At 26.1% G+C, this 13868-nt stretch overlaps 1 long non-coding RNA gene across 1 annotated transcript; it reads left to right on the top strand.

The window, feature by feature from the left end:
* Window positions 1–1729: 1729 nt before the first annotated feature.
* LOC136078958 (uncharacterized) lies at window positions 1730–6216 on the top strand. Its single transcript, XR_010637817.1, has 4 exons — window positions 1730–1936; window positions 2212–2280; window positions 2421–2550; window positions 6123–6216. It is a non-coding gene; the product is annotated as an uncharacterized LOC136078958 (long non-coding RNA).
* The last annotated feature ends 7652 nt before the right edge of the window (window positions 6217–13868 follow it).

Below are 13868 nucleotides of genomic sequence, written 5' to 3'. Positions count from 1 at the left end.
CATGATACTTTCCGGCATGGTAAGGATGTTTTCATTAATTTTAATTGGTTGCTTTTAATAGACTTATGTTTATATTTATACTTGAAAATGGCATTAGTGTGCGCATTTAATGTCTTGAATTTAATAAAGAATTTGAGAAATGGTGAAAGTAAAGAAAGAATATTGTGAAGAACTTCGTGGCAAAATATGTATTTTACGTGAAGAAGGTTATTCATATAGAAAAATCGCTTCCATGTTAAAAATATCCGAATCAGGTGTGAGATATGCTCTACAACGATTGCATGATATTGGTTCCAACAGTGACAGATCACGTTCTGGAAGACCAAGAGTTACATCACGGCAAGAAGATACGTTTATTGTTGTGTCCAGCAAAAGAAATAGAAAAATTCCAGCCACAATTTTAACAGCAGAACTCAACAAAACAAGGGTAAAACCAGTATCAACTGATACTTTAAAAAGAAGACTAAGATCAGTCAAATTAATTGGACGCGTTGCTGCACGTAAACCTTTGTTGAGGGCAGTAAATAAGAAGAAAAGATTGGAATGGGCAAAAATGCATAAAAATTGGGGATTAGAAGATTGGAAGAAAGTTCTATGGACAGACGAGAGTAGGTTCGAACTTTTTGGTACCCGACGTCGCGTGCATGTTAGGCGTTTACCTAATGAAAGAGTGCTTCCTCAATGTTTACAAAGTACTGTAAAACATGGAGGTGGTAATATTATGCTTTGGGGATGTTTTGGCAATGGGTTAACTGGATATTTAGTTAAAATCACATCTACCATGGATAAACACATGTACCATAATATTTTGGTTAAGCACGCGATTCCATCTGGTATTCGTATAATTGGGAAAGGATTCATCATGCAGCAGAACAACGATCCAAAACATGCATCTGGATTATGCAAAAATTATTTGAAACTAAAAGAAAGGGGAAAAGTTTGCAAAATTATGACTTGGCCTCCTCAATCACCAGATCTATCACCCATCGAAAAGTTGTGGGATAAACTGGATAGGAAGATCAGAGAAGCAGGTGAAACATCTTTTATTAATCAGCAAATGCTATGGGAACGTTTGCAAAAACCTTGGAACGAGATAACAGCGGAAACCATGAATAAATTATTAGCCCGAATGCCAAGATTATGTGCTGCTGTTATACGCTCCAAGGGGTCTCATATTGATGAAAATAAAATTTAACATTTACAACTTTGTATATTAACATTTTATTGATTTTATATATTTAAAATCATCCTAAAATGTATTGTATTTACTGTCTAATTCATTGTTTAATAAACAATTAAAAATAAACGCAATTTTCTAGCAAACTTTTGTTACTTTATTGAAATATTACAAATGAGCGGAGACTTTTGCACGGTAGTGTATATATATATATATATATATATATATATATATATATATATATATATATATATATATATATATATATATGTATATATACATGTATATATATACACATATAATCATATATATTTGTTTATAAATGTATATATATATATATATATATATATATATATATATATATATATAAATATATATATATATATATATATATATATATATATATATATATATATATATATATATATATATATAATATAAACATATATGTATATATAAATATATATATATATATATATATATATATATATATATAAATATATATATTTATATATATGTAAATAAAACAAATTATGCCTTTTTTTTAGATGATCTATTACAATGACTTCACAATCTTGGGCTTAAGGTGTTTATTTTAAAAACAAATTGAAGCAGAGGCAGCTGCTCTATGTTGTTGGTTAAAAGATGGTTGGTTATTTTTGTCAACTGGTGTTCATGCAATGAAAGCTGCCTATAATAGTTTTCCAATCGATTATTCATGGAACAAGCTCAGAGTTAAAAGATTCAAAGTTACTGGAGGTCATTAAATTTTACAGCACTCATTGCTATTTTAATTGTTTTATATGAATAAAAAAACTGTTATAGTTTTATATTAATGGTGAAGTACTATATCAAATAAACATCTAATAAGTCTTATTTTTATTTTGGGATAAGTAAAATTTTGAATCTGTTTATTATATTATGATTGCCTAGATATATATCGTAATCTGTTTGCACTGGGTCTACATTTTAGTTGTTACATTTTTGTTTATATTTGTTTTACTAAATAATTACTTACAAGTATCTATTATTAGATAAAGAAGTAGGCGAAGGATTTAATTTTACGACTACAGAGGACTCCAAAAAAGAATGAAAGTAATTATGTTAGTGAATGATTGTGTTTCTCTTTGCATTTAACTTTTTATATGGCGAAGAATAAATAAAACTTAATATTAACTATTAGTGATATCTGATTTTAATAATACTGTTTAAATTTTTTTGACATGTGATAATTTGATTTTAGGTGTAAGTTTATTTAGTAAAGTTCTGGTCGATCAAAGATAGAGGAATGATATGGTTTTAACTGGTTTCCATCTTATGAACAAAGTACATTATATGATTTAAATTGATGGTTTATAGTTACAACTATTCAAGTAAGTTTAATTTAGTTAATTTATTTATGGAATTGTAACTCTTTTTAATTGTAAAATTTGACTTCCATAAAATGTATATGTCTATATTTATATATATATATATATATATATATATATATATATATATATATATATATATATATATATATATATATATATTTATATATATATATATATATATGTATATACGTATATATATATATATGTATATACGTATATATATATATATATGTATACATAGATAAATATATATATTTATATGTATATATATATATAAATATATATATTTATATATATATATATATACATATAAATATATATTTATATATATATACAGATAAATATATATATATATATATATATGTATATATATATAGTATATATATATATATATATATATATATATATATATATATATATATATATATATATATACATGTATAGCATTAACATTTTTGATAAATTCAGAACTCTAACAATAAAAACTAAATTATTTACGTTGGAATCTACATAACTTCAAAAATTGTATGTTTTTTTTAAATTTGATTGTAATCAAGAAAAAAAATATTTATAATTTTTTTTAAATTATTGTAAAAGTAACTCTTTTAAATGAAATGAGCTATTTCACAATTATTTTAGATTTCAAAATTGCCCATATACATTTTCAACAGGGTTAAGGTCTGGACTTTGTGGCGGCCATTTAAGGATGTTAGCTTTACTTTTTTTTTGAGGAACTGTTGTGTTGATTTGCATGTGTGTTTAGGGTCGTTGTCATGGTGAAAAAAAAATTTGTGATCAATTCTTAAACGGATTGACATAAATTGCAAGATTTCTATCTAAGAGCGCATCACAAGGTCTGCGCCAAACTCTTTGTCGTTTTTTAAGCCAAGTATTTGAAATTTATTCTTATCAGTCCATAACACTAAGTTCCACAATGCCTCACACTTGTTAATATGCAATTTTGCAAATGCTAAAAGTTTTTCTTTGCTTATACGACTAATGAGGGGTTTACTTTTCTGGAGAAGGTTTATTTAAGCCACCTAAATTATTAAACCACTTAATTTAAGACTTCTCTGTACAGTTCGATAAGAAACATTTAATTTAGAATTTTCAACAATCTGCCTTTCGGTTATTGTTGAATTTTTTTTTTTTATCAATGCAATTAGGATATTGGTTATTGTTGAAGTCTTAATGGGGCGACCAAGTCTTTTCTGATTTTCAACAGAACCAGTTGTTTCATACTTTATACACATCTTCCTAACACCACTTACTGATATTTGATATTTTTCATCACATTACTTGTAGGTAAGGCCCTTTTTTCGATCAAAAGTGACTCGAGATCTGATGTTCAATGAATAATTTTGATGGTAAACCGTTATTATTATTTTAACTTTTTCTAAAAATAAATTCCAAAAAATATAGTTTAAAATGCTTATTGTTAATAACTTTAACAAAATATTTTTGATCTTAATACTTTAAGTAAATAGTTATTGACAAAGCATTATATTTCATAATAAAAATGTAGATGTTTCTTACTTTTGTCACATTTATTTTAGACAGAAAAACTGTGTGTTAGCAAAGTTCATTTAATTGAGTTACTTTTGCATTGAGTTTAAAAGAGTTATAAATGGGTTTTTTTTCTCTCTGGAATCAAATTAAAAAAAACAAACTTAAAACTTTTGCAGTTATATAGATTTTGACGCAAATAATATTGTATACATATATATATATATATATATATATATATATATATATATATATATATATATATATATATATATATATATATATATATATATATATATATATATATATATATACACAAAATTATATAATTTTGTATATATATATATATATTTATATATATATATATATATATATATATATATATATATATATATATATATATATATATATATATATATATATGTATATATATATATATATATATAGATACAAAATTATATAATTTTGTGTATTATATATATATATATATATATATATATTTATATATATATATATATATATATATATATACAAATTTATTTTTGTATATAAATATATATATATATATACATATATATATATGTATATATATATATATATATATATATATATATAAATATATACAAAATTATTTTTGTATATAAATATATATATATATATATATACATATATATATATTTATATATATATGTATATATATATATATATATATATATATATATATATATATATATATATATATATATATTATATATATATATATATATATATACAGTAAATTCCCGGTTATTCAAACATCCAAGGGGTATAAGTATTTATTTCGAATAACCTGAAACTCGAATAACTGAATACGCTCTTTAAAATGACCTGCTTTAAGTTTCTTTCAAATTTTAATAAAAGTAGAAAGTAAAAAAGAAAAAGACCCTTGGAATTTGGTGCTACTTCAGTTTATCCTTGTAAAATAATAAATATTTTACAATTCATTGAAAATATAGTCCATTTTTTATTTATTTTTTGTTCCTTAAATGTGTTTTTTTATCTTCAAGGGGAGCAAAAGTTGTTTCGAATAACCGAAATTTTAAACAAATGAAGGTTCGAATAACTGCATTTCTGCATAACAGCATTTGCATGAGTTTGTTAAAGAAAATTCACAGGAAATGAAAATTGCTTTGAATAAGCAGAAAATTTTAATAAGTGCCATTTCGAATAACCGGGAGTTTACTGTATAATAAATAAATAAATATGTATATATAAATATATATATATATATATATATATATATATATATATATATATATATATATATATATATATATATATATATATATATATATATATATATATATATATATATATATACATATATATATATATATATATATATATATATATATATATATATATATATATATATATATATATATATATATATATATAGATATATTAATATATATATACATATATATATATATATATATATATATATATATATATATATATATATGTATATGTATATATATATAATTTATATATATATATATAATTTATATATATATATATAATTTATATATATACATAATTAATTTATATATATATATAATTTTTATATATATATATAAAATTTATATATATATATATGTAATTTATTTATCTATATATTTTATTTATAATAATAATCCATTTATTCAACCATAAAATATGAAAATTTACAATAATATTTATAAACTCACATAAATGAGGTTAGGTGTCACTCATATAGTTAAAAACTAGTCAATTGAGTGATACCTGAACCTATAATTATAAATTATATATATAAATAAGTTATATATATATATATATATATATATATATATATATATATATATATATATATATATATATATATATATATATATATATATATATATATATATATATATATATATATATATGTATATATATATATATATATATATATATATATATTTAGTGTTAAAATTTAATAATAATCATACTAATTTAATAACATTTTTTTTTTACATTTGCTTTCAGACTACTAATGGTACAAGTTTTGTTTTTTGATTTAGATTCTGTATCTCAATGATATTCTGGCCTATCGTTACGATATCCTGTTAATTGTATTTTTATATATTGCATAAATATATATGCAAACACTCACACACATAAATTTTAAAGAAAATATTTATATTTTTATATATATATATGTATAAATTGTATATGTTAAGCTTTTTTATATTTATCATTTTATATTACTGTTTGTATTAAAAATTGATTTTGGAAATATTGCGAGGGCAGAGTTCAACTTACAATTTAGTTTTATTTGCCAATTCAATATATATTATAGCCACGTTTAATTACTTTTAACTATATTTTGCGATATTTTATACAGCGCATTTAAGCGTTGATTTAACGTTATATTTCAACCTTTACTCGACGTCTTTGAGTCACGTTAAATCGACGTTTTACTAACAACGTTACAAATCCTTGCAAAATAGACTGCTTTAACAGCGTTTATGCAACGCTTTTTAGGTAACGTTTTTTCAACGCTAAGTTGCGACGTTTATTCAACGCTTTTTATGTAACGCTTTTTCAACGTTTAGTTACGACGCTTTGGTAACGTCATTTAGTAACGTTTTTTCAACGTTACGCAATAACGTTTAATCAACGTTAATTAAACAACGTTACATATCTTTGCAAAATCGATTACTTTGTCAACGTTTCCGCAACATCTTTTGCGACCGGTTTTCAACGTTGATTCAACGTTGTCATGTTTGCTGGGTATATATATACGTAAGCGTATATATAGCAAAATTAAACTTTTACTACTTGCCTGATGATTGTGATAACACATGAAACTCAGAGTTGCAATATTAAATTATACTATAAACATTAGCATTTTGCTAATTCCTGGTACTGCGGGTAACAGTAACATATATATTATATTTTATATATGTATATATATATATATATATATATATATATATATATATATATATAGAGAGAGAGAGAGAGAGAGAGAGAGAGAGAGAGGGAGAGAGAGAGAGAGAGAGAGAGAGAGAGAGAGAGATAGAGAGAAAGAGAGAGAGAGAGATGTAAAAACTATCGAAGAATTATTGAACAACATTATTTTATTTAAATAATAACATTTTTTTGTATAACAGTTTAATGAATGCTTTCGAGTCTATTTCGTAAGCGCACATTCCGAAACGCTCCTTCCGTAAGGATCTGTTTCGCAAGTATTTTTTCGAAATGATTTGTTTCGCAAGTTTCTTTTCGTAAAGGGTTATTACGGAATAATAATATTATTTTTTTTGTATAATGCGTTACGGAAGGTGAATTTACAACTTCTGCAATACCAACTTGAAATACGGAAGATACGGACGAATTTAGCCGATTTTTTGGCAGAAAACAAAAAGAAGACGTTTTTGTTTTAAGAAAATATCTCGTTTAATCACAATTTACACAGTTAATTCATTTTTAGCATAGCTTGGTATATCAAAAATTATAAAGATACAAGTTTAGCATTGCAACGCCATCTGACGTCAAATATGAGTGATCCGATATTTGCTAATTGCCGGAATCAAAGTGAGATAGTAAATATTTTTACTATTTCACCTTAATTCCGGCGATTAGCAAACATCGGATCACGTATTTTTATTTTACTGTTATTTGCTGTTATAATTATTTTTCTTCTTCCCATTTTTATACTATTTATTGTTATTGTTTTTATTTACTAGTGTTGTTGTTTTTATTGTTGATACTATTGTTATTGTTAAAACTAATATTATTTTTATTACTATTATTATAATTATTACTATTGTTGTCATCTTTATTGTAGTGTTAAAGGTATTTACTTTAGATTAATACTGGTACTATTTTTAAGTCCTTTAGATTAGTACTTTACTATTTGTAAGTTCTTAAAAATTTACAACTTGTTTCAGAATATGAATAATTAAGAAATCAATCGAAGATTGAAAATTGAAAAAAATGTATCAATTAAAGGAAAACAATATTTAAATGAACCTTAAAAGCTAGGGCATGACCCCTTTAGGCGCAGACTGGGCTGCAAATTCTACTGGAAGAGAAGAAGATGGAGCGTTTTAAGAGCGGGAAAGGGATAGAAAATGGGTTGTGGTGGGTTTTTTTAGCTATTTTAAGTTACAATATTCATCCATATAAAGATTTTTTTCAATTTCAAGATGAATAAGTAAAAGAATGGTACACTTCAAAAGTTCAGAGTTTATTAAGCTTACAACATAATTTAGTCTGCCATATTACTTTTGCATGAAATAATTGATAAGACTCCTTTTAACTCACTTAAAATAGAAAGAATTGAAAGTGGATCGTGTGTTGTAACTGGTATTTATAATGTAACTGTTTATAATCTCTTAACATAATTTATAAAAGCAATATCTTTGATAACTCTACTGAATTTTTAAACAAATAGCCAACTACGCCTTCAACTGTAATTGAATCCAAAATGTCTTTTGGATTCAATTACGGTCAACATCAACAAAAATGTTTTAAGGCGCTCGTTGCCTTGTGAATAAGCGGTTACATTTAAGGAATTTTTGTATAAAATACTATAGCAACATTTTTACAAGATCCAACACAACGTTCAAAATTCTGAAAATCTCTGTTATTCTTGTTTTCAGTAGCTTTTTTTGAAGTATCCTAATTTGATACTGAGTTAGATTGTTCTGAATCATTGTCACAAGGACTCGCTGCAAATTCATCTCGTCGCCCCTTAAAATGTATAGCAAAGCCTTGTAATTCAGACTCCAATCTGTCAGAACGTAAATTAGTTAGCAGAGAAATTTTTGCAAGACTGTTTTCTGAAATACGATTTTCAACAGTTTCTTAAAACCTGTTTTTCTGAGATTTAAACATGCCTCTAATGATGTCTCTGTTAAATGAGAAATGTTTGGTGATAATCTGATCAATTACTTTACGGAAAACTTCCACTTTGAAACGATGGAGTCTCTGGTATGTCGTCAAAAGCAATTTCCTTGTCATACGATTCTCTTAATGAGCTCATTCTTCAGGCAACTCTATTTAAACTTCTGAATCAAGTTCACTTGCATTAAAGGGGTTTTGGTTTCTTCAACAAATGCAATTGTCTTAGAATAAACATCTTCAAAAGTTTGCATTTCTTATTTTGCTAACTCCACCATATTCCGAGCATTTAAATAATCTAGATCTCTTGTTTGCAAACATTTCTGTGGCTTCAAATTATGATTTTGCATCAAAACTTGACAACATCCTTATAAGACTCTATTTATGGAGCATGATTAATTCCATGAATTCATTCAAGCACCACCTGTTTTGACCAAGTGCGTTTCACCATTTTTTGCGTTCTTTTTAGTTTTGCAGATCCAACTCCTTGTCTAATGAAAACATTTGTCCAAACATTCTTTCAGTTTCCGAGAATCGCTAAAGTAAGTCGTTGTACTCTGCAAGAGACCAATTATGTTTCTGAAAGCTTCACATTATCTGTTGCAGCGAATTTAGACGCGCGCTTATTACTATATGTATACATAATTCTCAATTTTACATTAACAGTTAGTTACTAAAAAAAATTTAAATTACAGGAATTCTTAAATGTCTTAACTACTATAAATTTTCACACATTTTGTGGAATATGCTGACACTATTATAAAAAGAATTCTTTAGAATTGATAGCTTTTGTTTTTTTATAAAAATATTTTTTAATGTAATTATTATTTGAGCTCACTTACATTTATAGTTTTTTAGGAGAAACTTATTTTCTGCATTTAGAAATCAATTCCGATTTTTTGTTTAACAAACATTTTTGGTTTGCATGTGTAATTATTTAAAATTTTTCTTGTAGGCATAGTATGAATAGTATGCGACGAAAAAGTCATAGTATGCATCTAAACTTTGTTCTATTTGTGTTAATAAAAATAATACGTATACTATGGAGGTGATCCAACGTAGCCCTGCTACAGATAACATCAAGAAGTAATCCACTGGTATGCATAGTGGTAACCTTTTCAAACTAAATGAAGTTTGAATATAAATGCTTAGAAGAGATAAAACCCCCTGCAAATGAAAGTGCATCTATTGAGGTTACCAAAAACATACACAAGTGTTGTGGCAAAATATTATTATTTGTTTCTAATCTTTTTAAACTGATTAAAAATTTGATGATGAAAAAACAAATGTCAAAAAATAGCAATAGCAAAAAAACCAATAACAATATTCTCATATGCACAAGCGTTCAAAAAATAAGCGTTCACATCAGTTGAGAAAAATATAACAAAATCTAAAGAAACTAAAGTTGTAATGATGGCTAAAGTAATTAATTCATTTAATAATAAAAAAAATTTAAAACAACATTATTATAAAGTAAAACCAATATTGAAAAAAATTAAACAAACAAAAAAAAAAAAAACCAATGAAGCAATACTAAAAGAATTAAAGCCTGACTTAATAGAAAATGCAAAAAGAATAAAATGACAAATAAAAAATACCAAAGAGCTACAAAGACTGTCTGATCTCATCTTTGTTGAATTAAAAAACAAAGTAACAGTTTTATACTAATGAGTTTCAAAAAGTTAAAGTGTAATATCAACTAAAAAAACATTTTAATTAATAAAGGCAAAACTGAAAACAAGAGATTGCTTGACAGTGAACTCAGAAAAGTTCAAAACACTAGAAATGCAACACTTACTCACAAGATTTAGAATCAAATGAGAGTCAACAGTACAATGTAAGCAATAATATTGGGGTATACAATCAAAAGAACTTTGTTTAATCAATATCAAATCTGCATAAATTACATTAAAAAAATTAAAAGAACCTCTCCAGTACTTTCTGTGCTATCTACGCTAAACTTGGATATTCAAAATGTTCAATCAGTTATAAAACAAATTTGTTTTTTGTTTACTAGTATTTATGATTTAGCACAAAATTAATCGTTAGATATTTTTATATTGACTGAAATTTTGATAAAGCCAGATAATCATGCTGCTATACAAGAAGATATGGCCCCAAAATAGATATCAAAACAATTCACCCCAGCTGACCTGACCATCGTGGGGTAGGCGTTTTAAGAACATACCAAGACAATTTAAATATACAATCTGTACCATTATCAACTACCTACCTGTCCTATAAACGTACATCTGCTAGACTGAATTTAGCAAATACTATTTACAATATCATTTATCGATCATATCTAACCATTCAGATTAGTATTTTTTTCGAAATTCTTTGAATTAGTAGAAGAACTTCAAACATTGTCCTGAGAAATGCTTAAGTGTAGTGCCCAGGTTTTACTCCATTAACTATCAGTTCAAGACTTGCTAATATTCTAGAGACCTGTTACATGATACAACGAGTTCAATCTCCAACTTGCTTATCATCAAGTACCGTTATTGGTTGATCTAGTAATAAAGAGTCATGACGAAATTTTACTCAGTAATTTTTAAGAAACAGTATTGGATTACTACATGATCCGGGTAGCACTTCAACATAACCCTTTAAAAAGTAAAACTGTTTGGTTTTTGAAAAAAAATTTAAAAAACTAAACTTATCATGTTTTGTAGAAGAAATATAAAGGATGTCATGCTGTTTATTACCTAAAAAATGAGTACGATTATACAGAATAAATGAATATGGAAACAATTATAACAACCGTTTTTAATAATTTGGCACCCACTCAAAAGTTTATAATAAGCATAATAATAAATGGTTATCTTCAAATGCAAAGATAGGAAAAAGTACTCTTTGTAAACGGAAGCGTGGTAAAAGAAAAAATGGCAATTTATCAGATAAAAACAGTATTGAACTGCATGCTGGGAGCAGAGGCAATTTTACGGGGGGAGGAAGGGGTGTTACACCTCCCGAAGAAAGTGATTTTCAAGTTATAGTCGGTTTTTTTACAAATTTAGTCGGCATTTGGGTATTAGACACTATTAAGTCGGTTGAATTTTTGTTTTAAGGACCTTTTTTTTTCTTAAGAAGCCAGTCGGTACTTTTCGAGAATCCACCCCCCCCCCCCTCATTTTGTTTGTATAAGCTTCTTTGGCTGGGAAGCATTTAGACAATCCCAATATCTGGATTCATTTTAAAGCAATCTCTTCCTGCAGATATTTTTACTACGTTTTGTACAGTCACTTCTACAGATGCCTTACAAAAATTTTCAGTCCATTCATAGCTCACCTCGCCTAGCTCTTTTAATTCAAAATCAGAATTTTTGCAGACTTATTTAAGATTGCTCAAATTTTACCGGTTTTCGAAAAATCAAAACAAATTTGACCTCACTAATCTGCACCTCATTTCAAATCTTAATACAATATCCAAAATCCTTGAAAAGCTTGCTTTATCTTGGCTATTTCCACGTGTATCTTTATATGTAAACTGCAATCCTTTTCAATCTGGTTTCACAGAAAAACAGCATTCCTAAAGATATACGAGGACATCCTAAATATTGATAATGTTTTAACTGCCATTTTCCTTCTCTCTGGACATATCTCCAGTGTTTTATATACTTGATCACAACCTGCTGATTTCCCGTATTAAAGATGAACTTGGTGTTGCAGATATTGCACTAAAAGGGTTGACGTCATACAGGAGGCGACAACATAATTTCACTCTCAAAAATCCTTTGCTTTTATTAGCTAAATAAAATCTAGGTTGTCAGCGAGTTCAGCAAGAGTATTAGACCCATTTTTATTTTTTGTTTTTGTTTCACCCGTAAATCGTATCATAGCTAAAATGAATTACGCAAAAACTTTTGACGCAGAAGACAGGAGCAGAAGAAATAACCTAAGATTTACGGGAATCGAAGAAGACGAAAATGAAACGTGGCAATTAAGCGTCAATTGAAGTCAAAACTTGGTTTTAAAGGTAATGTTGAAGTTGAAATTCTTTTATCTTAGAGTTATTATTTTATCTTTATTATTTTTTCAATTTTTATTGTTTTTAAATACTAATATGGATTCAAATCACTCGAAGAATTTTGATATTTTCCAATTCAATGATTTTATACTAAACAAAGAGTCCGATCCGGATCAAAGTTGTTTTAGTAAAACAGATGCTCTACAAAGCAATTGCAGCTATTTTTATAATTATGAAATAAAAGAATTTCTTGAGCGTAATATTTTAATGCAATTCATATAAATATAAGAAGTTTAAAAATATTTTTGAAAAATTTTGCGATAGTTTTGAGGAAAATCTAACTATTTTTAGTGTAATATGCCTAACTGAAACTTGGTGTAGTTCTCATGACTCAAATTTAGATAATAATTTTTTAATATCGGAATATCCCAGCAAACATGTCAGCGTTGAATCAACGTTGAAAACCGGTCACAGCGTAGAAAAAGCGTTACAGTCACAAAAACAACGTGCTTTCAACGTTGAATCAATGTTTGTTATTGTATGCTAAATCGCGGCAAATTTAAACGTTGAATAAGCGTTGAAATTGTAACGTAATTTAGCTTCTCAAAATAAGACGTTTATTCAACGTGGAATCAACTTACGCAAAAAGCCATTTTAAAGACGATTCAAAATCAATGCTTCATCAACGTTAAAAATAAACCGCTTTTTAAACGTCACATTTTCAACGTTGAATAAGCGTATAAATATCAACTTATATTATCTTCTCAAAAAACCGCGTTTATTCGACGTTGAATAAAAGTACGCAAATAATCACTGTAAAAACGTCGCAAAGTTGAAGGTTTATCAACGTTAGACATTAGCTGCTTTTTCAACGTATTTAAGCTATTTATGAAACAACGCTTATTCAACGTTACATATACCAACGTTGAAAATGTGGTAGTTAAAAA

This window comes from Hydra vulgaris, chromosome 04 (assembly GCF_038396675.1).
Source record: "Hydra vulgaris chromosome 04, alternate assembly HydraT2T_AEP".
Lineage (NCBI taxonomy): Eukaryota > Metazoa > Cnidaria > Hydrozoa > Anthoathecata > Hydridae > Hydra > Hydra vulgaris.
The sequence above is the reverse complement of the archived record's forward strand: the minus strand, read 5'-3'. Positions and strand labels throughout refer to the sequence as shown.